Consider the following 24,218-nt stretch of genomic DNA (forward strand, 5'->3'; position numbering starts at 1 on the left):
GAAGAAAGGAAGTCCTCCTCTTCCTCCCGCTGTTCTGCCTCAAATGCCCTGTCCATGATTTCACAAAGAGTGTGCTCCAGCAGGAAGACTAGAGGGATAGTGTCATAGATACATGCATCGTTGTGGCTCACCATCCTTGTGGCCTGTACAAGCGTTGACAGGACAGTGCATGCATCCTTTATCAGCAGCCACTGGCGAGGCAAAAAGAAGCCAAGCTCCCCTGAGCCTGTCCTTGTGCCATACTCACACAGGTACTCATTGATTGCCCTCTGCTGCAGCATTGCCACTGTTGAGTTCCACCTGGTAAGCATATCACAAATGGAGCAGTTGGTGGGCAGGTTGAATTCCCGCTGAATGTCAGCCAGCTGAGCACTGGCTGGGACCGCAGGAAATGGCCACAGACTTTTCTGGCCTGCCTCAGAACATCTTGAAAGCCCGGGTACCTGTTCAAGAAGCACTGCACCACCAAATTCAGGACATGTGCCAAGCATGGAACATGTGTCAAGTGTCCCTGTCAGAGGGCAGAGAGAGGGTTGGTGCCATTGTAGCATACAACCATTCCTGGCTCAAGCTTCCGTGGCGTCAACCATCTCTGAGCCTGCCCCTGAAGAGCTGACAGAATCTCTGCCCCAGTGTGGCTTCTGTCCCCTAGACAGACCAACTGAAGCACTGCATGACATCTTTTAGCCATACTGCTTGCGTAGCCCCCTTGAAATGCTTAGGGAAGACTGCTGGTACAGAGGACAATTCAGCAGAAGAGGCCATAGAGGAATAAGAAGAGGAGGGTGTGGAGCAGACAGATGTACCACAATCACCACCAGCTTTTTGGGGGCATGGTGGCGGAACAATCTCCAGCACTGAACCCTGTCCTGCATCCTTCCAAGCTGCCAGCAGAGTTACCCAGTGCGCTGTAAAAGAAATATAATGTCCCTGACCATGCCTGCTGACCATGAGTCAGCAGTAATGTGAACCTTTCTGCTGACCGCTCTGTTCAACGAGGCCAAACATTGCCTTCCACATAATGGTACTGAGCTGGAATGGCCTTACGTGAAAAGGAATTTCTTTTTGGAAATTTCACGAAAGGGGGCAGAGTCTACCAGATGGAAAGGCAGCAGTTGTAGTGCTAGCAATTTGGCCAAGCTAGCATTTAGAGCATGTGGATGTTGGGACAATATTTTTTTTACTTTTCCGCAACTAGGGTAGCGAAATTTGCCTGCTGGTCAAATCAACAGGGTGTGTACTGTTAGCAGATTGGGTGAAAGTACCTGTGGCACCCATTGCTATACCATCATCCCTCTCAGTGCAGGTTTTTGAGAGGACTTGAGGAATAGTAGGGGTAAAGATCCCAGATGAGGAGCAAGGAGAAGTCTGCATTTTATGATGTGGATCTTTCAGGTGCTGTTGCCAATTAACTGCATGGCAGGTCGTCATATGTTTTGTCAAGCATGGTGCCCAAACAGCTGGTGTTCTGGCCACACTTGATCCGCTTCAGACAGAGATTGCAAACAGCAATGCTGCGGTCTGCTGCATGTGTTAAAAAAAGCCCACACCAATGAACTTTTGGAAGTCAGCAGGGAGTTAGCAGTGCCCTGCACCTGTGGAGCAATAGGGTGACTTCCCTTAAGCCGGCCCTGGAGGACATCCTGCCTCATTGGAGTTGGTCTGCCTCCTCCTCACTTTCCTCCTCAATTCTCTCAGGCACCCAAGTACGGTCAGTAACCTCATCATCCCCTCCCTTCTCTTTACTGGGGCAAACTTGGCAGTATGCTGCAGCTTTTGGAACATGACTCTAGGCTCACGTTATTTCCTTCCTCAACCGGGGAACCAACTCCGAAGCATTCAAATTGCTGCGCATCCTCCAGCATCATGTAACAGACACTATAATGGAATAATTCAGGGGATATGCATGATTTTGAGGCTATGGAAGGAGTAGCTGTGGACAAGGAGCCTGTGGAACGGGCCACTTTGGCAGCTGAGGTAGAAGGCAAACTAGCATGAGCCTGGGTGAAAGAGGATGAGGAGGATGAGGACGGTTTAGTTATCTACTCCACCAACTCTTCTTCATGTTGTGGCTCAATACCATGGCCAGCACAGGAAAAAAAAAGACAAGCATGCCCCGTTTACAGAGGATGCACCATGTCCACAACCACCACTTTTCACTGTGGACACAGAGGCTGCTTTCCCTCTTTTAGTGGTGTGTGAGAGTCTGCCTCTCCTTCTTGTTGGCCTTTTCGGACATGATGGGGATTTGTGGAGGGGTTTTTATAACTTTTTATTATAGAATGTGGGATGGAAAAATGATGCTAGGGTGCAATAGTTTTTGTGCTTGGTGCACTAAAAACTGTTTTATTATATATATATATATAATATTTTGTTAACAAAGAAAAACTTAGTAAAGCCAAAAAAATAATTATGTCCTAAATGCAATTAGTGCTGCTGTGCCACAAAAGAAAATCACTGCTGATGCAGAAGTAATAGCACCTGCAACACAAAAGGGGAGTACTAATATTGCAGCAACAAACCCCGATGCTGCTGCCGCTGCTGCTGCAAAAAAAATATATCAATGAAAAAAAAAATAGATATATCAACACTTCAGTGGCCCCACTACACAGTGTTACACAAGAATCACAGCACAGCACTTCACTGACTGAACTCTGACAATCCCCCAATTTTCAAAGTAATCCCCCACTCCATCTTCATTTATAAAAGGGGAACTCTGCTGGCCACTTTACCGTCTGCAGGGATAATTCTATTTCTTCTCAAAGAGACTGCATCCTTTAGTATGCACCAACGTATGGGCCCCAACTAGCCAGCAGACAAGTCAATCATTTGCTTTGGCTTAGTTGTTGAAGAGTTTTTGTCAAACTTCCTGAAGTTCAAACTTTGACTCTTTTCACTGAGAGCCCACAAGTGATTTAGCCTTGTGTTTATTTACTTCCTTTTGCTCACCTGGGGAAAATCTCTCAGTTTGAGAGCTATCGTTTATATCTTCAGTCCTGCAGGACGGGTGGGTGTGTCTTAAAGTGGTACTGTCCTGTGTTATATTGCCTTTTTTCTGCATTACCTTTCTTATTGATAACTAGTGTTGAGCGAACACGGACTGTATTATTCGTGTTCGTACCAAATAATTGGATTTTTTTACCCGAACACGGACACGGACACTTTACTGTATATTCGGGTAAAAATCCGTGTTCGGTCGTTTTATTTCCGGGTTTTGCTTGCTTTGGCGCGCTTTTCATGGCGGGCTTTCAACAGCCAATCAACAAGCGTTTAACTTGTGTGCCTAAGCCATCCAAGCCATGCCTGCAAATGTATCAGTAGCTGTGATTGGCCGTCTGAAGCATGTGACCAAGTCTTTATTTTTTTTTTTTTTTTTTTAATTGAAAATTTTTCAGACATTACACAGAACACAACAACAGCTGTAACAAAAACATTTTCATACTTTAAGCATAAAGGAAGTCCGAGCAGAGAACGTCTGCTGGCAAAGTAGGGGGGAGGTGGGTGGAGAGGGAAAGGGGGGGGCCTCAATGGTCCTTGAGGTTGGAAGGTGAATCTGATTGTGGGGGTAAGGTCCTGGGCGAGTCTCTGAAGTTAAACCTGTATTGAGCCATAGTGGGATCAGTCTGGGGAAAGGTGTAAGTTATATATCTGTCCCATTTCAGGTGGAAGAGTTCCCTTGAAGATAAAGCTGAGAAGTCCGTATTGGCGATATCTATTGTGAGAAGTGTGGAGAGCTCTGATCTGACCCGAGAGAGAGATGGAGGAGATGTGGAGATCCAGTTGCTTAGGATAGTCCTCCTGGCGATTAGTAGACAAGTCAGGATCCACACACGGGGTGTCCCAGAGGGGGGGCTAGACCATTTTTGGAGTCTCTTGTCCCAGTAGCCGAACAGGAGTATCATAGGGTCCTTGGGTAGGCTGAACTTGGTGACGTCCGTAATGTACAAAAGGACTTGGTCCCAAAAGTGACTTATACCGGGGCAGGACCAAAATTTGTGGTGGAGTGAAGGTCTTACCACCAGACACAAAGGGCATTTGTGGGCGTCCGGCATGGTTTTGTCCGATAGAAAAGGAATATGCGCCGATGGAAGATTTTTAGTTGGGTCTCTTTCCAAATTGAGTTAGGAGTTAGAGCAAGGGTGGTTTGGAGACCCTTGACCATATTGGGTAACGTGTCATTGCCTGGAAAGTCCTTGAGCCAATTGGAGGCAGTAGAGGTGGACAAGGCCGGCGGGCATTGCCGCAAGAGGGGCTTGTAGATCGTGGAAATAGTATAGGTGTCAGCATCCAGCAGGGAGTCAATTAAAGACAGATGAAAGCGGGTCCCTGGTTTCCCAGTGATTGAGGAGAGATAGTGAATGCATTGTGTCCAATAGAAAAGGTCCTTGTCCTGGACACCGAATTTATCTTTAACGACCCGGAAGGGAAGGGGAGTACCCGAGCTGGTGTCGCACAGTTGTCCGAAGGTAATCAAACCCTTCTCCTCCCATTGGTGGAAAACGAAATGGGTCAATCCTGGAGTGAAAGTCGGGTTACCCCGTATTGGAAGGAATTTGGAAAAGTGTATTGGCAGTTTCAGTAGTTTTCGTACCTCCCTCCACGCTATGGCAGTGTCCCTCAAAAGTATATTTTGACGTAGATCAGGGCACAGCGTCACCCATTTGGCATGCAAAAGAGCAGTTAGGGAGAATGGACTGGCCATCTGAGACTCAAGTTCATAATTAGAGTAATGTGAGGTCTGTGATACCCAGTCCAGAGCAGCCCTGAGCAAATAAGACAGATTATACATTCTCAGATTAGGCAAGTTAATACCCGCGTCGCTTCTGGAGAGTTGCAATTTGTTATACGAGATTCTCGGTCTCCTTCCCCGCCATAGAAATCGGGAGAAAGTTTTCTGCAGGGTTTGCGCATCTTTATGTCTGATTAATAGGGGAAGAGTTTGCAGGAGATAGAGAAGGCGGGCAAAGCTAACCATCTTAATAAGGTGGCATCTCCCCAAAAGCGACAACGGCAGTTCCTTCCAGTTTTCCAGTTCCTTCATTATTTTGGACAACAGGGGGGGGTAGTTCAGAGTGTAAATTGATGCCGGAGTGCGTCCTATCTTGATACCCAGATAGGTAATGTGATTAGATGCAATCATGAATGGGGATTCCCTTTCCCATGGACGAGGGGGGCCAGTTCCCAAAGGGAGGATCTCGCTTTTAGAATAATTTATCTTGAGACCCGAGCACAGTCTGAATCTGTTGAACGCGGAAACTATTACGGGGATGTCTGCTGTGGGGTTTGAAGTAAACAGTAGAACATCATCTGCAAAAAGGGATATGCGCAGCTCCTGAGAGCCTATGCGAATACCATGGAGAGGGGCTCTGGTCAGTAGATACCGGGAGAGGGTTTCTAGAGCGAGGTTAAACAACAGCGGCGATAGGGGGCAGCCTTGTCTAGTGCCTTTGTGTAATCTAAACTCGTCCGTAAGCGCCCCCCCTACACACAATCTGGCTGATGGTGTAAGATACATAGAAGTGATGAGATTCACAAAGGGTCCACTAAAGCCCATGCCGTGCAAAACCCGACTCAGCCATTGGAAGTTGACATTGTCAAATGCCTTTTCGGCGTCGAGAGTCACAATAGCCATGTCTCGGCCAGGGTGTATGCGAGCCTGGTCCAGAGCAACCAGGACCTTCCTTATGTTAACAGTGGCTGAACGACCCTTGGTGAACCCAGACTGCGCGGGGTGGATCAGATGCGGCATGATATTGGCCAGACGCGTGGCCACAATTTTAGATAGGATCTTGACATCAAGATTTAATAGGGATATGGGCCGGTATGAGCCCGGCTCCAGCGGATCTTTCCCTTTTTTCGAGAGAAGCTTGATAATGGCTTGGTTACCCGTCTGGAGATAGGGTCCGCCGTGCCAAATTGAAGAGTACACGTCCACTAGAGTCGGGATCACACCAGGGGAGACTAATTTGTAAAATTCCCCGGAAAGACCATCGGGGCCCGGAGACTTATTGGCTGCAAGATGTTTTATAGTCGACGCAATCTCGTCCGCCGTGATCGGGGCGTTAAGTGTATTTAAATGCTCTTCGGATATTTTGGGGATTTCAGTCCCAGATAGGAAAAAATCAGCTACTGAGCTGTCCATGGCCTCGGAGGCGTATAGCGAGGCGTAAAAGTCGCGCATGATCCCCTGCACCCCTTGCGGAGTGGAGTCCACTGCTCCCGATTTGTTCCGTAACGAGCCTATGTGCGTGGTGGACATCGGGCCCTTGCATAACCTGGCAAGCAGTTTCCCGGCCTTGTTACCGAAGCGGTGTAATGTCGCCGCAAGATGTGCTTTGTGCATCATTTCAACCCTATCAGCCCAAGTGTCAAAGTCCCGTTTAGCCTCAAGCCATGCCGTGCGCACCGTGGGGGTGTCGGCCTGTATCAGTGCCCGCTGGGCCGCCGCCAACCGTTCACTAGCCATTTTGTAGCTGCTATTCGTGTGCCGTTTGAAAGCCGCCGCATAGGAAATAATACGACCTCTCAAAAAGGCCTTCCCCGCCTCCCAGAAGAGGAGAGGGGAGCTGCTGTGTTGTTTATTCGTCACATAGTAATCATCCCACTCCCGACGAAGGTACAGGGCAAAATCCAAATTGTCTTTAAGGTAGGAAGGGAACCTCCAAATTAGGGGGGCTGGGGGGGATTCCGCAAATGGTAGAGATACTGAAACTGGGGAGTGGTCTGAGATCGCAATGTAATGTATGGTGGCGTCGCGCAGGAGAGGAAGGAGGGAGTCCGTGCAGAACAGGTAATCGATTCTAGTAAAACGTTTATGGGGGTGGGAGTAGAAGGAGTATTCCCGATCCGCGGGGTGCGAGTGACGCCAAACATCCGACAAGGAGAGTGATTCTATTAACGACGCTAGCGGAGTGGGGTCAGCTCGCAGGGTGTCGCGCAGTCCCTGCCGGGGCGTGGATTTATCCATAACCGGGTCCATTACCGCGTTGAAGTCACCGCCCACAATACGGGGGACATCAGGGAGGGAGAGGAGCCGGGCCGCAATTGTGGTGTGGAAGGAGTGGTCCAGGACATTCGGGGCATATATGTTGGATATAACTAACTCAGTGTCATGAAGCCGTATGTGTGCGGATGCATATCGCCCCTCACTATCTGTGTCTGTGGAAAGAATTTCCACCGGGAGGCGCTTATGGAACAGTATCATCACCCCGGCTTTGCGGCCGGAGGAAGGTGACCCTACTATTTTGCCTACCCAGAGTTTCTCCATGCGCTTCATATCCTCCGCAGGCAGATGCGATTCCTGGATAAGAGCAATGTCCGCCTTTAACCGTTTGAGGTGTCGTAAGACTTTCATCCTCTTAGCCGGGGATCGGAGGCCCTTAACATTCCACGTCACTATAGGCATGGGACAGGAAAAAGGGGAATTATACTGGAAGCATGCAGGGTCGGCCTAGCCCCACTCTGGGGCAATGTTATGTAAAACACCGGAATTACATGTCTGACCTTAGACAGCTCTCGGAACCAAGAGCTCGCATACTGAGGATAGAAGCACACCTTCGTTGGGGGGAGGGGAGAAGGTAGGGAATGTAGGAAAACAGGGAGAAACCAAGCATAAACATACAATGCAATACGGCAGAATAACAATGTAAGCATTAAGAACTTCTCTTTTTTCCGCATGTGTACAACACGGAGCCCAGCCCACCAAGCGTGCCCCCGAGTCCAACCATGGTAGTAAACCCACTTAATGGTCCGAGTGGTCAGTATGGCTCAGGTACCCAGCTCTTCTGGCATTCTGGGCAGCCGGGGTGTACAAAGCGGAAGAAGAGCAGGAGCACACAGTGTAAAAATACATGAAACAGTAAACGATATACCTAGGCATCGGAACAAACAAAAGAGACATGCCAATAAAACAGAGCAAAATAGATATCAAACCTGAGGGAAAGGCGGGAGTACCCCGAGTCCTCTAAGCCCACGTCCTAGTGGGAACAGGCCCATACATGGGCCCAGTAGTGCAAATCAGAGACAGTCGGGAGGATCAGATCAACGGTGAACATTCGGGCGACCAGAGCTGACCACATCGGCATATCTTTGCCGTTTGGCAGGTTTCTTACTGGGGCTCCTTTGATCTAGCGGTCTGGAGAAAGGAAGGGCTTTAGCAGATGAAGAAAAAGAGGGGCCCTGATCCCCCAGGCGAAGTGAGCGAACAAAAGCTTCCGCTTCCTCTGGATCCTGAAACGCCATTTGGTCGCCGTTAGGTGCACGAAGGCGCAACGTCGCCGGATAGGCCAAGGTGAACTTCAAGTGTTCCTGGTGCAGTTTTGAGCATACGGTCTGAAAGGCTTTGCGTCTTTTTGCGACATCCACAGAATAGTCCGCAAATATTAGAATTTTCATGCCCTCAATTTGGAAATTGGAAGTCTGCCGGAATTTTTGTAGGATAGCAGACTTGTCCGCATAATTCAGGTATTTTGCAATGATCGGGCGTGGGGTTTTACGGTCTTCGGAGTAAAGCCCCATCCTGTGGGCCCATTCGACCACACACGGACCATGTAGCCCCAAGGCAGCGGGGATTTTTTTTGCGCAAAGTTCAGGAATGGCAGAGGGGGCAATGTTCTCCGGAATCCCAATAAATCGCAGATTGCTCCGACGCGATCGGTTTTCCAGATCCTCCAACTTATCCATGATGATGCGATTAAGCTTATCCTGAGCCTGTTCAGTTCCCTGCATTTGGTACACCTCATCCTCGATATTAGATAAGCGGGATTCAGCCTCATTAAGCCTCTTATAATGTGCCTCCAGCTCCTTCTTTATGCTGGCCATGCCAGCAGCCACCGCTTTCTCCACAGAGGCCGCAATGGTGGGGTTTAGCAGAGCTGCTACAGCCTGAGCTATTTGCTCCGTGGAGGTGCCTAGCCCTGCAGAGGAGAGAGCCAGCGTAGGGGGCTGCTGTGTCGTGCCCGGCTGTGGCGGAGTGATGTCCATGGCTGGGAGCTCCGCGGCCACGCCGGAGCAGGCCGAGACCGGGGCCTCAATTTGCGGAGGGGCCGGCGGAGGTCGGGACACGGCCTTCTCGAGGAACCGCTCCATTCGGCCGGACTTTGAACAGCACCGCCGGGTCCCTGGGTGTCGATGGACCTCCGGAGGGGGGTTCGAGGCTGATCCTGGGCTGTGGGCAGGTTTTTTAAGCCGGTTTTGGAGGGCACGCCGCGGGAGCTGGAGAGCGCTCACCTACTCCATGCGGCGCCGGAACCGGAAGTTCCAAGTCTTTATAAGTTCGAGGCAGCGCCGCTACGACGTCAGTCTGCTGCTTAGATCAGGGAGAGAGCACACATCAACGTGCTGGCTGCTGAATAGGGACAGACAGGCAGGAAAAAACCATTTGTGTCCGGATAGAATTGAGGGACAGGTTGGAGTGTTTTAGGCAGGACGAGTTGTAGGCATTTTAGGGACAGAGTCTGCTGAATTTTAGGGAAAGTGTGTTCTACAAACTACAATCGATATTGCTGTGTGGGGTCTGCACTTAGTCCTGATCTACGATCTCTTCTCAATCCTGTTAGGGACAGAGTCTGCTGAATTTTAGGGAAAGTGTGTTCTACAAACTACAATCGATATTGCTGTGTGGGGTGGGGTCTGTGCACTTAGTCCTGATCTACGATCTCTTCTCAATCCTGTTAGGGACAGAGTCTGCTGAAATTTAAGGGAAAGTGTGTTCTACAAACTACAATCGATATTGCTGTGTGGGGTGGGGTCTGTGCACTTAGTCCTCCTGATCTACGATCTCTTCTCAATCCTGTTAGGGACAGAGTCTGCTGAATTTTAGGGAAAGTGTGTTCTACAAACTACAATCGATATTGCTGTGTGGTGTGGGATAGGAGATATGCAGGTGTCAGTGATCCACATCCATTTTGCTGTGTGTGGGCTGCAGTGAACACAATCTTTTTGGGGTGCAGTGAACACAATCTTGGTGCAGTGAACACAATCCTTTTGGGGTGCAGTGAACGAAATCCTTTTGGGGTGCAGTGAACACAATCTTTGTGGGGTGCAGTGAACACAATCTTTGTGGGGTGCAGTGAACAAAATCCTTTTGGGGTGCAGTGAACACAATCTTTGTGGGGTGCAGTGAACACAATCTTTTTGGGGTGCAGTGAACAAAATCATTTTGGGGTGCAGTGAACACAATCTTTGTGGGGTGCAGTGAACAAAACCCTTTTGGGGTGCAGTGAACACAATCTTTGTGGGGTGCAGTGAACACAATCTTTTTGGGGTGCAGTGAACAAAATCCTTTTGGGGTACAGTGAACGAAATCCTTTTGGGGTGCAGTGAACACAATCTTTGTGGGGTGCAGTGAACAAAATCCTTTTGGGGTGCAGTGAACACAATCTTTGTGGGGTGCAGAGAACAAAATCCTTTTGGGGTGCAGTGAACACAATCTTTGTGAGGTGCAGTGAACAAAATCCTTTTGGGTTGCAGTGAACACAGTCTTTGTGGGGTGCAGTGAACAAAATCCATTTGGGGTGCAGTGAACACAATCTTTGTGGGGTGCAGTGAACAAAATCCTTTTGGGGTGCAGTGAACACAATCTTTGTGGGGTGCAGTGAACAAAATCCTTTTGGGGTGCAGTGAACACAATCTTTGTGGTGTACAGTGAACACAATCTTTTTGGGGTGCAGTGAACAAAATCCTTTTGGGGTGCAGTGAACACAATCTTTGTGGGGTGCAGTGAACACAATCTTTGTGGGGTGCAGTGAACAAAATCCTTTTGGGGTGCAGTGAACACAATCTTTGTGGGGTGCAGTGAACAAAATCCTTTTGGGGTGCAGTGAACACAATCTTTGTGGGGTGCAGTGAACAAAATCATTTTGGGGTGCAGTGAACACAATCTTTGTGGGGTGCAGTGAACAAAACCCTTTTGGGGTGCAGTGAACACAATCTTTGTGGGGTGCAGTGAACAAAATCCTTTTGGGGTGCAGTGAACACAATCTTTGTGGGGTGCAGTGAACACAATCTTTGTGGGGTGCAGTGAACAAAATCCTTTTGGGATGCAGTGAACACAATCTTTGTGGGGTACAGTACAGAACACAATCTCATATTTCTGAAGATTTGAGGGTGCTGCCTGTTCCATACTCCTCCTACTCCTCATCCATCCTTTTAGGGGTACAAACAATAGTAATTGGGGCCTAGTGTGGTTGTGTACGTGTGAGATACATACACTTTTTTTGATCATATTTCCTATTCCGCTATTCAATAAAAACCTTTGGGGATCAATTAAATTGCGGAATAGTCTGTGTCGGTACGTGTGAGATCCACCTTTCCAAGTTTTTGGGGTTCATCTCATACTTCTGAAGATTTGAGGGTGCTGCCTGTTCCATACTCCTCCTACTCCTCATCCATCCTTTTAAGGGTACAAACAATAGTAATTGGGGCCTAGTGTGCTTCTGTACGTGTGAGATACATACACTTTTTTTGATCATATTTCCTATTCCGCTATTCAATAAAAACCTTTGGGGATCAGTTAAATTGCGGAATAGTCTGTGTCGGTACGTGTGAGATCCACCTTTCCAAGTTTTTGAGGTTCATCTCATACTTCTGAAGATTTTAGGGTGCTGCCTGTTCCATACTCCTCTTCCTCATCCTCCCTTTAGAGTAGGAAAAAATTTAATCGGGCCTAGTCTGTGTTTGTGCGTATGAGATACGCAGTTTTTTATCCTATTCCGCTATTCAATACACACCCTTTTGGTGTAAAAAACATTAAATTGCGGCATAGTTTGCATATTTGACTGTGAGATACACCCGTGTGATACTGTTGTTCTTTTGTTCCGCTATACAATAAACACCTTTCTAGGGCAAGATCTTAAATTACAGAAATATGAGGAGAGCGTCAAATAAGGGCCGTGGCCTGGGTCGTGGTGCTGCTGGTAGAGCTCCTGTTGCAAGGAGAGGACGTGGTCGATCTGTGCCAGCTACACGCACAAGTGAAACACCTTCCTCAAGTGTGAGTAGGCGACAGAACCTGCATCAGTATTTGGTAGGGCATCATACGCCTTTAGAAGTGATGAGGCCAGAACACGTAGAGGCGATAGTAGATTGGTTTGCTGCTGACAGTGCCTCCAGTTCCTTCACATTGTCTCCCACCCAGTCTACTGCAGAAAGGTCAGAGTTGGCACCTGCAGCCAATGTCCAACCGTCTTTCACCTCACCCCCTTGCAAATCAGGCAAGCAGTCTGAGCCCCAAGCCATACAGCAGTCTCTTATTCTTTTTAAGGACTCTGTCAGCAGGGTTTCCCAGGGCCATCCACCTAGCCCTGCCCCAGAAGTGGAAGAGATTGAGTGCAGCGATGCCCAACCACTTATTTCTCAAGATGAGTACATGGAAGGGCCATTACAGCACGTCTCCGATGATGACGAAACGCAGGTGAAAACTGCTGCGGCGTTAAGCATTGTGGAGACCGACAAGGAGGGCAGGGGTGAAGACTGGGTGGAAGATGATGTGGAGGACGATGAGGTCCTCGACCCCACATGGAATGAACATCATGCAGGTGACCTGAGTAGTTTGGAGGAAGAGGCGGTGGTCGCACAGAGCCACCAGCACAGCAGAAGAGGGAGCAGGGTGCAGAAGCGGAGCGGCCGTGCCCTAGACACTATGCCTGCTACTGCCCAACGCAGCAAGGGAACGAGCGCACCAAAGTCAGCTCAAAAGAGTTCTCTAGCGTGGAAGTTCTTTAGAAAATGTGCTGATGACAGGACACGAGTGGTTTGCACCCTGTGCAATCAGAGCCTGAAGCGAGGCATAAACCTTCTCAACCTGAGCACAACCTGCATGATCAGGCATCTAAGTGCAAAGCACGAGCTGCAGTGGAGTACACACCTTCAAAACCAAGAAACGTCTCTGGCTCATCCTGCTTCCTCTTCTGCTGCAGTCTCGGCCGCTCCAGCCACATCTGTAGTCATACCGGCACCTGCCACCCCGCAAACAGACGATCTGTCAGCAACACCACCACCTGGGTCACCAACAACCATCTCCACAATGTCCCGTGGAAGCGTTCAGCTTTCCATCTCCCAAACACTTGAGAGGAAGAGGAAGTACCCCCCTACCCACCCGCGATCCCTGGCCCTGAATGCCAGCATTTCACAATTATTGGCCTTTGAAATGCTGTCATTCCGTCTGGTGGAGACGCACAGTTTTAAAAAGCTTATGTCGGTGGCTGTCCCACAGTACGTCGTGCCCAGCCGCCACTACTTTTCCAGGCAAGCCATCCCTTCCCTGCACAACCAAGTGGGGGAAAAAATCAGGTGTGCACTGCGCAACGCCATCTGTGCCAAGGTTCACCTAACTACCGATACGTGGACCAGTAAGCACGGTCAGGGGCGTTATATCTCCCTAACAGCACACTGGGTAAATGCAATGGCGGATGGGCCTGAGGTGGATAGCAATTTGGCGCATGTCCTTCCACCACCGAGGATTGCAGGGCGCTTCAGTTTGCCTCCTGTTCCTAACTCATCCTACTCTGCTACCTCATCCTCTACCGCCTCCTCATCCAGACAGCGTAACACCTTCACCACCAACTTCAGCACGGCTAGGGGTAAACGACAGCAGGCAGTTTTACAACTTGCCTGTTTGGAGGACAAACCACAAACCCTGCAGGAGTTGTGGAGGAGCATGGAACAGCAGACAAATGAGTGGTTGCTGCCAGCGAGCCTCAAGCCCGGCCTGGTGGTGTGCGATAACGGGCGAAATCTCATAGCAGCTCTGGGCCTAGCCGGTTTGACGCACATCCCTTGCCTGGCGCATGTGCTGAATTTGGTGGTGCAGAGGTTCCTTAAAAACTACCCCGATATGTCAGAGCTGCTGCAGAAAGTGCGGGCCGTCTGTGCGCACTTTCGGCGTTCTCACCCTGCTGCTGCTCGCCTGGCAGCGCTGCAGCGTAACTTCGGCCTTCCCGCTCACCGCCTCATATGTGACGTGCCCACAAGGTGGAACTCCACCTTGCACATGCTGCAAAGACTGTGCAAGCAGCAGCAGGCCATAGTGGAGTTTCAGCTGCAGCACGCACGCGTGAGTCGCTCTGCGGAACAGCACCACTTCACCACCAATAACTGGGCCTCCAGGAGGAGGAGGATGAAGAGGTAACATTTCCAAGGCTTTCAGGGCAGTCATTCGCAAGGGGCTCCGAGGGGAGGAGGAGGAGATGGAACCATGTTCACAGCAGGGTGGCACCCAGGCCAGCTCATGGCCATCACTGGTGCGTGGCTGGGGGGATACAGAGGACACGGACGATACACCTCCCACAGAGGACAGCCTTTCGTTGCCTCTGGGCAGCCTGGCACACATGAGCGATTACATGCTGCAGTGTCTCCACAACGACCGCCGAGTTGCCCACATTCTAACTTGTGCTGATTACTGGGTGGCCACGCTGCTGGATCCCCGTTACAAGGACAACGTACCGTCCTTAATTCACTCACTGGAGCGCGATCGCAAGATGCGCGAGTACAAGCGCACGCTGGTAGACGCGATGCTGCTGGCATTCCCATCTGACAGCGGGGCCACAGTGGAAGCACAAGGCAGAGGAGGAGGAGGAGGTCGCCAACGCAACCAGGGCACGGCCAGCACCTCAGAAGGCAGGGTTAGCATGGCCGAAATGTGGAAAAGCTTTGTCAGCACGCCACAACATACAGCAGCACCAGCAGCTCAGATGGAACGTCTTAGCAGGAGGCAGCATTTTACCAACATGGTGGAGCAGTATGTGTGCACACGCCTACATGTAGTGAATGACGGGTCTGCCCCCTTCAACTTCTGGGTCTCCAAATTGGGCACATGGCCTGAGCTTGCCCTTTACGCCTTGGAGGTGCTGGCGTGCCCTGCAGCCAGTGTATTATCTGAACGGGTATTTAGCACGGCTGGGGGCGTTATAACAGACAAGCGCAGCCGCCTGTCCAGAGACAATGTGGACAAGCTCACGTTCATTAAAATGAACCAGGCATGGATCCCACGGGACTTTTCCGTACCTTATGCAGAATAGCAATGGATACCGACCTTACCCACCCATTGTTCCATTTTTGCTCTTTCTCACTCTTTTGGGGTGTACCCTCAATTAAAATGTGTGAAAAGAAGCAGTGTTGGCTACCTCGTCCTCCCTCCACCGCCGCTTCCACCTACACCGCCCATAGGTGTGCGCAGCCTATTGCATTAGGGTGTGCACCCCAAAGTTTAAATACACATGCATGTGTTTGCCTACATGTACATGGCCCCGATACATTACTCTCCCTGCTGGCAAAGAGAAATAGAGCAGAGCAGGTCCAAGGGAGATCTTTCCCATCTCCTCACTGGCAAACAGAGTGATAATGCTATGTGCCCTAGGTGATTAGGGTGTGCCCAGGCACACCCGGCACACCCTGTGCGCACGCCTATGACACCGCCACATCCACCACCACCTCAACCTCCCTCCTACTCCATATGGGCCTCGTCCTTCAGAGATGAAGAACATTGTTTTATTTTTCTGTTTTTTTTTTTTGTTGTTTTAAGTTATTTCCCTATCCACATTTGTTTGCAGAGCACTTGCCATGCTCTTTATTACGTTTTGCTGCCATTTGCAGCACTCTAGCCCTTTCCTTTGGTGTTTTAGAGCCATTTTAGTGGCTGAAAGTTCGGGTCTCCATTGACTTCAATGGGGTTCGGTGTCTGGGAAAAGTTCGGTAAAAGTCCGGGACACGGACCCGGACTTTTTTTTAAAGTTCGGCCGAACCCGTCGAACACGGATATCTAGGTGTCCGCTCAACCCTATTGATAACTTTAAGTAACTGTTTTCCTCTGCCTGTTACACCACTTTACTGATATTAATACAAGCTAATCACCTATCCCATCAGTGTGTGTGCATTTTTCCTTTGTGTGGCAGCCAGAGAGTTACCTAGCCAAAGTATTTTAGTGGTGTTGGCAGGGGTAGTGCTCTGCTCAGGGCTCAGTGATAAACAGGGAACACAAAATATTCAGTGGCTCCTGTGGGGGTAGCACTACATCTCCTTAAAGACACACAGAGACTCTACAGAGAGCACACAGATCACCTAGACCCAAGCACCGGGATAGGCCCAGGTAATGCAGCACAGCGGCAGGGAGAGCAGACATTACTCCCAGCAATCTTCCAGTAGTACACCTCTTTCATAGTACATAGGCATTAGATAGCAAGCAGCTTCAGCTTCCAAACAGTTCTTGTACACACACAACCGCCAAATAGCACAACAAGCAAGTCCAAGATGATATCCTCACTGCACGCCTGCTCACATCCAGTTGAAAGCCACACCCCCTACTTTCTCTTTTTGATGTTTGTTGGTGTTTATTTTAAGTTGATGTAGCCACTCTTTCCTAGGCAGGGGTGACTATTCAAAATTTGTAAGGCTGGGTGGTAGACAGTCCATGATGATTTCAATTTCATTCACTCATTTGGTCTTCCCCTAAACTCAGTGTTGTTGTTGCAGCTCCTATTTGCCAGTAAGTGTCATCAATAATCCTGGTAACAGAGTGAGATGCCACAGTAATGCTGATTTATGAATATGTTCCCTCTGACCAACCAGTAGAAGTTTTATTTCTGCTGGTGCATGCTAGAGGAGAGTATATATATTTGGGATGGAGCTCATGAGTTCTCTCTTTCCCCTGGGCTTTACTTGTTAGGCCTTTAGTCTCTGTGCAGCCTAGTACGTGCATTATGCTGAGGACTGGAGTTAGGCTAGGTGTAGTCCCCAGAAGTTGTTCTGCCTGATCGAAGAGGAACTGAACCAATATTGATAATTAGAAGGAGGTCCCTGCTGGAGGAAGGAGCCAGGAAGAGGCTGGTGATTCTCTTGGGTGGAGGCTTTGTGATTCTCTTGGGAGAATACACAAAGAAGTCTTCTAGCCAGGTGGAGGTGCTATTTACAGTGTCGACAGTGTCAGATTAAAGGTCCTTTACACTATAGAAGCTAAATGCAGATCTGAAGTCTGTAAGTGTAGCTTTTGGCACCTGTGACCCATATCCCTCCCATATCCCTCTGTGTTTATTTTGAGCAATATGATCTTTAAAAAGACATTTAAAGAGACTGGTGCCTATTGGTTCCCAATACCCTATTTTAGTCATGGACTCAGCCTGGGATAAATGTCAGCCCACCCTGACAATGGGGGCCCCTAATGCTTCCAGGGGTCAGTCAAGGGGTGCTACATTGAAAAGATGATGTATTCATTCAGTATATCATTCACATTCACCACAACACCATATACCTATAGATAAAATATAAATTAGCCATATACTAGTTTGCCAGGTTTCACCTCCCACAGATTTCAATGAAATTTATTTCTAGGTTTGGGATCACTAATTTTGAACAGAATTCTCAAACCCCAGCCAAATTAAATCTGGGCAGATTAACTCATCCCTTCTGATAAACTGATTTCTCTTGCATGGTTATTTTTTAACCAGAAAAACTTTTAATAAAGTTGTACTTTTGGATAAAAAGCTAAATAATGAGTATCGATATTGTCATCTTAGTGTGGCTTACCTCTTCCAAAATTGCTGCTTTCCAGTCTAAAGGCTTGAACCTTGACATCCAGGAGCACAACGCTCACCTCATGACTAACCTTCAATATCACTTCCTCATGGGTAAATGAATGCCCAAGTGGGGTAACCAAGGCTTCTTGAAACCAATAAAAACCTGCGAGGCTCTGCTCTGTAAAGAAAAAAGAGACATCTGAACATTACTACAAAGTGTAGGAAGACAAATGGTGTATAATGGGGGGATGGTATACATAGGAAATAAGGTTGGAAATAGCTATAGCTGGTATACAAAGAGAATAATGTTCTACCTGCCTATAATAATATACAAGTCAGCCCAACTGAGCATTATGAGGGCCATTTCCCAAACAAACAATGAAAAAAATACAAGTAGAGTTAACAAGGAAAATGGTTATACTCCTGCCTAGATTATTGTATGTACAGAAAGCTGAGTTCAGTTTAAGCCATGACACCATGAACCAACTGATTATAGTCATGACTAATGAAAGAGGATGATGAGGGGCGTGGCCTGGCGCTGGAACCGAATGGACACCTGAAGACACTGCTCCTCACAACACAGGAGAACTAAGCTGCATCCAAGTTAATCCTTCGCCCACAAGCACTTGCAGAAGGTATGGGAAAGTCCTCAGTGCCATCCTCGCCCTCTAGGTCCCGGTCCCCGTTTGATATGCAAGCCGGAGGAAGCTGTAGCATACCGGACATGTTCCGGCAGCAGGCGCCACTACGCGAGGCCCTGGCTTCAATTGCGGCCTACAAGGAAGTCGCACGCGGCCCCCCCTCCGCTGCACACTCTGCAGATGAGAATATCACACACCAGGGACCACTACCTACAGCTCCCATAACGGCACCAGCTACAGCCCCTCCACCACCAGTGCCTATGTCACAGGCCCATGTGATGCCTGCAGCCCCCAATACAAATATGCTGGCAGCACCACTGACCTTTCAGGATTTGAGATCAATCGCAGATGAAATTTGAGCATTACTTGCAATTGCAGTAGCGGATATCCACTCCATTACTGCCAGAGTAACTGATGTTGAAGAAAAGACAGCGTCCCAGGAAGAATCGCTGCAAACCCTAAATGACACCAGTGACCTTCACACTATGCAAGTAAGAGATCTCCAAGACAACTAGAAGATCTTGACAATAGAGGCCGGAGACATAACCTTAGAGTGAGAGGTTTACCAGAATCGATCGACCAAAATCAAATCACAAACGCAACCGCAGCAATATTTAATGATGTTCTAGGATGACCCCCAGATACCCCTATAGAGTTTGAATTAAGATCTACCAAGATCTATCTCCCACGACTCTACAACTCAGGCGAGACTTGCACCCACTTCTGGACATCCTTAGAAGCAGAGAAATTACCTATCGCTGGAAATTTCCCTTTTGCCTATCAGCAACGTCAAACGGCCGCACAGCAAACCTAAGAGTTCCAGAAGAGCTCTTATCTTTCTGCACTGTGCTGAATATTCCGTATGTTTAATTACCGGACTGGTACAGAAGCCCGCAGGCACCTACCTTTCCGAAGAGCGACCTCTATGGACACAATCCCTGAAAGGGATGAATTCCACATAAGATGCCCCAGATCGACATCACCAGGCAATGAAAACCATTCACACTCCAGGGTGAATAGTAATGGAAGTCTGACAGCGTCACCAGTACAAAGAAGACCGCGCCAAGACAGAAATGCTTAAACTCCCCACATCATTGTAGCCCACAGAAAATTTCTCACCGTGAATTTCATAGGTGACCCGGAACTCTTTTGCCATATCCCCATTCTCCATTTTTCTTTTGCTTTTCTTCCCTTTTTCTCTCCCCCTTTTTTGTTATCCACAACAGATATCGGACAATGACTCCCGCAACTTTCAAAATTGAACTCCTGATGAACACTTCATAGACATCGGCAAATAACATTGTAATGATCGATCGACACTGCCTTGAATGAACTTCTACAAACCCCATCATTAAGATTGAATGTGGAAGAATTTATTTTCAATATTTTTATTGATTTTCAAGGAGCAACAATAGAATACATAAACAGTAGGTGGATGATAAAAGTAACAACAACAACAACAACCGTGCATGAAACACAAAGACATTGATGTATGGGATACATAAGGATCTACATCTGAACAAGCCATGGGTATAATGAGTCATCAACAGGACTTGTGTGAAATGTTGCAAGAGCATGAGAACATCAATAGGGTGAAGTGCAGTATTTACTCGTGATCCATGGTTGCCAGCGGGTGTGGAATTGCATGCTTTTAGATATAGAGTATGAGTATGCTTTCTCGTATGAGAATTGCGTGTTGACGAGGCGGAGTACCTCTAGGTGGGAGGGCGGATCAGATTGTTTCCAATGTCGTGCAGTTATTGATTTAGCCGCCAGTAAAATATGGGTAGTGACTGTTCTTAGGTTGAGAGTAACGGCATCAATTCCCAGGGAAAGTAAAGCCAAAGCTGGATTCGGTGCAAGTATTATGCCAGTGGTGTCGGAAATGACTTTAAATACCTTTCTGCAGAAACTGGTAATGCTTTTACAGAACCAGAACACGTGGAGATTTGTGCCAGTTTGACCACATTGGCGCCAACATAGTGGGCTATGGGATTTGTAGAATGTTGATAAACGGTGTGGAGTAAGGTACCACCTAGTGAGGATTTTTTGGGATTGTTCCCAATGGGTGACACAGCTTGAAGCCCGATAAGTACTACATAGGGCAATTTTACATTGTGAGTCAGAGAAAGGCACTTGAAGTTCCTCCTCTCACTTAAGCATGGGTGTAGTTTTGGAGAAAAGGAGTTTACAGTTGAGGAGGTTGTAAAAGAAGGAGATGCCCTTCGTGGAGGTGATGAGTGCTGTAAGGAATTGCCATAGTGGGGTTGGGAGTCGAATATTTGGCGGTGGGTTTTTTGAGAGAAAGCTGCAAACACTATTATAGGCTTACGCGGTCGTGGTGTGCGAGTTGTATTCTGCTTGTAGAGTGGTGAAACTCTTCAGAGATTGTTGGTGATATAATTGGCTTATTTGGTTAATGCCAGCCGATGTGAATTTAGTCAGGGATATACAAGGCAGCAATATCTACAAAATTTTAAAGGGGAACACAATTGAGGTGGAAGGTCCCGAAGTGTCGATTTTATCAACTAGTACCCGCCATGCCTTAATAGTAGCTTGTGTGGAAAGGGGGAGAGAGTGAAGACATAAAGGACGCCAGAGATCAGACAACAGTAGGAGGTGAAGATCTTCGGTTTTGGATAAAGCCATTTCGATATTTTGCCCAGAGAGAATCGGGGGCCGTGAGAACCAGCTCCTCAAGGGCGATAGACACGATGCTAGGTAATAGTCGTGTATGTCTGGAAGTCCGAGACCTCCCACTGTTTTATGTTTGGTGATATGTGCGAAATTGCACCTGGCTCTCCTCTTCTGCCAAATAAATAGTTGTTGGATTTGTAGAGGCTAATGAGATAATGTGTGGGGATATGAGCTGGGAGCGTACGAAAGACATATAAGATTTTGGGGAGACACACCATTTTAATTAAAGGCAGCTATCCTGCCTGCCCAGGATAATTCGGTTTTTTGAAGATTACGAACGTCGTTAGACAACGTGGCCATGAGAGGTTTCAAGTTAGACTAAATCAGGTTAGATATTGGGAAAGTCAGGTTGATGCCCAAGTAGGGGATGCTGTGTTCCTTCCAGGTGTATGGCAGTAGAGTCGTTAAGTGGGCATGTGTGGAAGGGTGGATACCCAAGTTCAGAATCACAGATTTCGTAAAATTCACCTTGTAGTAGGACACTGTACTAAAGGTTTGAAGTATTTGGTGGGCATTAGGGAGGGATATGATGGGGTTAGTGAGGCTTAGGATTACATCGTTTGCGAAAAGACTAATGGAGTGATGGAGTGATTGAAACTTGAAGCCAGATATGAGAGGGTGCTTACGGATGGATTCTGCGAGGGGTTCAATCAGGAGGTTAAAAATCAATAGTGAAAGAAGGCATCCCTGTCACGTGCCGTTGGTGATTGAAAAGGATTTGGACAAAGTACTAGACGATAGGACTTTGGCGGACGGGGCGGAGTACAATGCCAAGACGGCAGAGAGTATGTGACCTGAGAATCCAAATTTGGAAAGTGCTGCCCTCATATAGCCCCAGTGCACGCGGTTGAACGTCTTCTCTCAATAGAGAGAGGCAGAGAAGGCGTTCAAGAATGCTCTGCATGGTGAATAAGGTTAACCAGTCTCCTGGTGGCATCAGGGGCCTGTCTACCCTTGACAAACCCGTTTGGTCAGGGCTAATCAAAGAGGGGAGCACTGTAGCGATTCTGTTAGCAAACAATTTTGAGTACAATTTCACGTCTGTATTCAGTAGGGAGATTGGTCTGAAGTTTGCGGGAGTGTTTGGGTGTTTGCCAGGTTTAGGAAGGGTGGTGATGTGGGCTTGTAGCATCTCTGACGGGAACCGTTGTTTTTCAACGGTCGCGGAAAAAAGGCGGAGAAGATAAGGGGTGAGCGTATCTTTCAGGGAGCAATAATATTCATTAGTTAATCCATTGGGGCCAGGGGATTTGTTCAGTGGTAGGGATTTGATCGTGCGATGCAGTTCCATCGGGGTGATCGGGCTATTAAGGAACGTCAGTGATTCAGGGGAGAGAGTGGGCAGGGATAGGTTTTGTAAAAACTTATGGATATCAAGATCTGTGGGTTGAGGGGTATCTAGGTCGTCCTTGAGATTGTACAGCGAGCTATAATAGTCCGCAAATGCGTCCGCTATAGCTTGAGGGCACATCAGTTTAGTCCCGGTATGAGGGTGGAAAAGCGAGTCTATTTTGGTTTTGGTTCGTCTGGCTTTAAGTTTTGCGGCTAGGAATTTTCCTGCCTTATTATGCATTGCATAATATTTCATGCGGAGGCGCGCTAGCATCTTGTCGTGGTGGTCACAGAGCAGTCTGCGTAAATCTGCTCTGAGCAGGGACAGTTTAGACGAAAGAGTAGGGGAAGGAGTGACTTTGTTGCGTCAAGGGAGTGTATGTCAGATATTAATTTGTATAGAGCCATTGAGTATAACTTTTTCATTCTAGAGCCCAATTGTATTAAGACACCTCGGACAAACGTCTTGAGAGTGGGAGGGATCTATCTCTGGCGTGTCATTGTGTGCGAAAAAATCGAGCAACTGGGATTTAAGGGAAGAAAGGGAGTTTGGGTTGGATAGTAGAGAATTATTACACCTCCAAATGTAAGACGAAGGATGGGTAGAGCCTGCTGTCAGGGACATGTGTATGGAAGCGTGGTCTGACCACGTGATGGAGGAGATCGACGTATCGACAACATTAGGTAAAGTTTGTTTATCTACCAAGAACATATCTATGCGGGTATAGGTATGATGACTAGGGGAGAAGTAGGAGTAATTGCGTTCCTCAACATGCTGGTAGCGCCACACATCATGGAGGTCCTCTGAACGCAAGAGATTTGCAAGTGTTGGTGCATTGGATCTTCTCTTAGAGGAGGAACCCATGACGTGGTCCGCCACCAGGTTAAAGTCTCCAATTATTATTACTTTTTCGACCTTAACTTTTACAATCGTAGCACACAATTTCCGTAAAAACCTTAGTTGACGTGTATTGGGCGCATAAACATTCACTAGAGTGTAGGAACAATTGTCAATAACACACACCAGGATCAAATATCTACCATCTGTGTCCTCCACAACTCGTGAAGAAGTGAAGGACACAGAATCTTTGATGGCGAACATGACGCCTCGCTTCTTAACAGGTGCCGAGGCAAAAAATACATGAGGATAATTATTGTGGGAACAACGGGGTGCACAATCTTTCCGGAAGTGAGTCTCTTGGACTGCCAGGATGTCCATTTTGGATTGAACTGCTTCTTTCCATAAGGAATAGCGTTTAGCGGGGTGGTTTAGACCCCTAACATTCAAGGACAGGAAGTTCAGAGGCATGTTAGCAGTGGAAATAAAGTGATGTATATGTCAAGCAAATTGGTGGTCGGGAGGAGTAAGAGGGGAGAAAAAACCTTTTGTCGTGTGTAGAACACATGGGGGTGGCAAAAGAACAGTACCTTTTCAATGAAGTTGCAGAGAAGAATAGAGCGAGCAGCCATTGGTGTTGTGAGGAGGATTGGACTGAAGGAAGAGGGACAAATAAAGATGAGACAAGTGGGAGAGTTCCTGAAGGCACTGGCGGCAGTCTTACATAGCAGACGGTGTCAGTTCGGATCAACTGTGGGCATGTCAGGGGGGTACTCCTGAGAAGAAAATCAGCAAAAGGAAGAAAAAACAAAATAAAACAACACTTAAGAAAAAAAAAACAGGTAAAAAGGACCTGCATAATATAAAAACTAGGTAAAAAAAGACCATAAGAGCAGTAAAAGCTGCAGAGCCATCGGAGGCTAGAGTACATTGTGAGGTACTCATAAGCAACATCAGGGCCAGGTGATCCCGGCCAAGAGATCAAGTGCTGCAGTTGGGATCAGCGATGATGGTTTCTGGAGCTACTGGAGACAACTTGACAATCAGGTTGAATGCGGGCGGTGGAGGAGCTGCAGGATCAGGGGGTGATGAGCGAGAGGGGTCAGGAACGATGCCCCATTGCCGGAGGAGGGGGATGCCGTCGTCTAGTTTAGTGATGGTTGAGGACATGCCTTGGTGAACCACGCATAGCTTGGAGGGGTA

The 24,218-nt window shown here is 48.0% G+C and overlaps 1 pseudogene across 1 annotated transcript in view; it reads right to left on the minus strand.

Moving 5' to 3' along the window:
- Window positions 1-23,396, minus strand: part of LOC309553037 (proteinase-activated receptor 1-like) — a 181,215-nt pseudogene extending 157,819 nt beyond the window's left edge. The window contains exons 1-2 of the transcript in view: window positions 23,219-23,396; window positions 17,518-17,685 (exon numbers count right to left, since the gene is read on the minus strand). The product of the transcript in view is annotated as a proteinase-activated receptor 1-like (transcript). The remainder of the gene's footprint in view (window positions 1-17,517; window positions 17,686-23,218) is intronic.
- Window positions 23,397-24,218: the final 822 nt, after the last annotated feature.

This window comes from Pelophylax lessonae, assembly GCF_965119305.1.
Source record: "Pelophylax lessonae genome assembly, chromosome: 4".
Classification (NCBI taxonomy): Eukaryota; Metazoa; Chordata; class Amphibia; order Anura; family Ranidae; genus Pelophylax; species Pelophylax lessonae.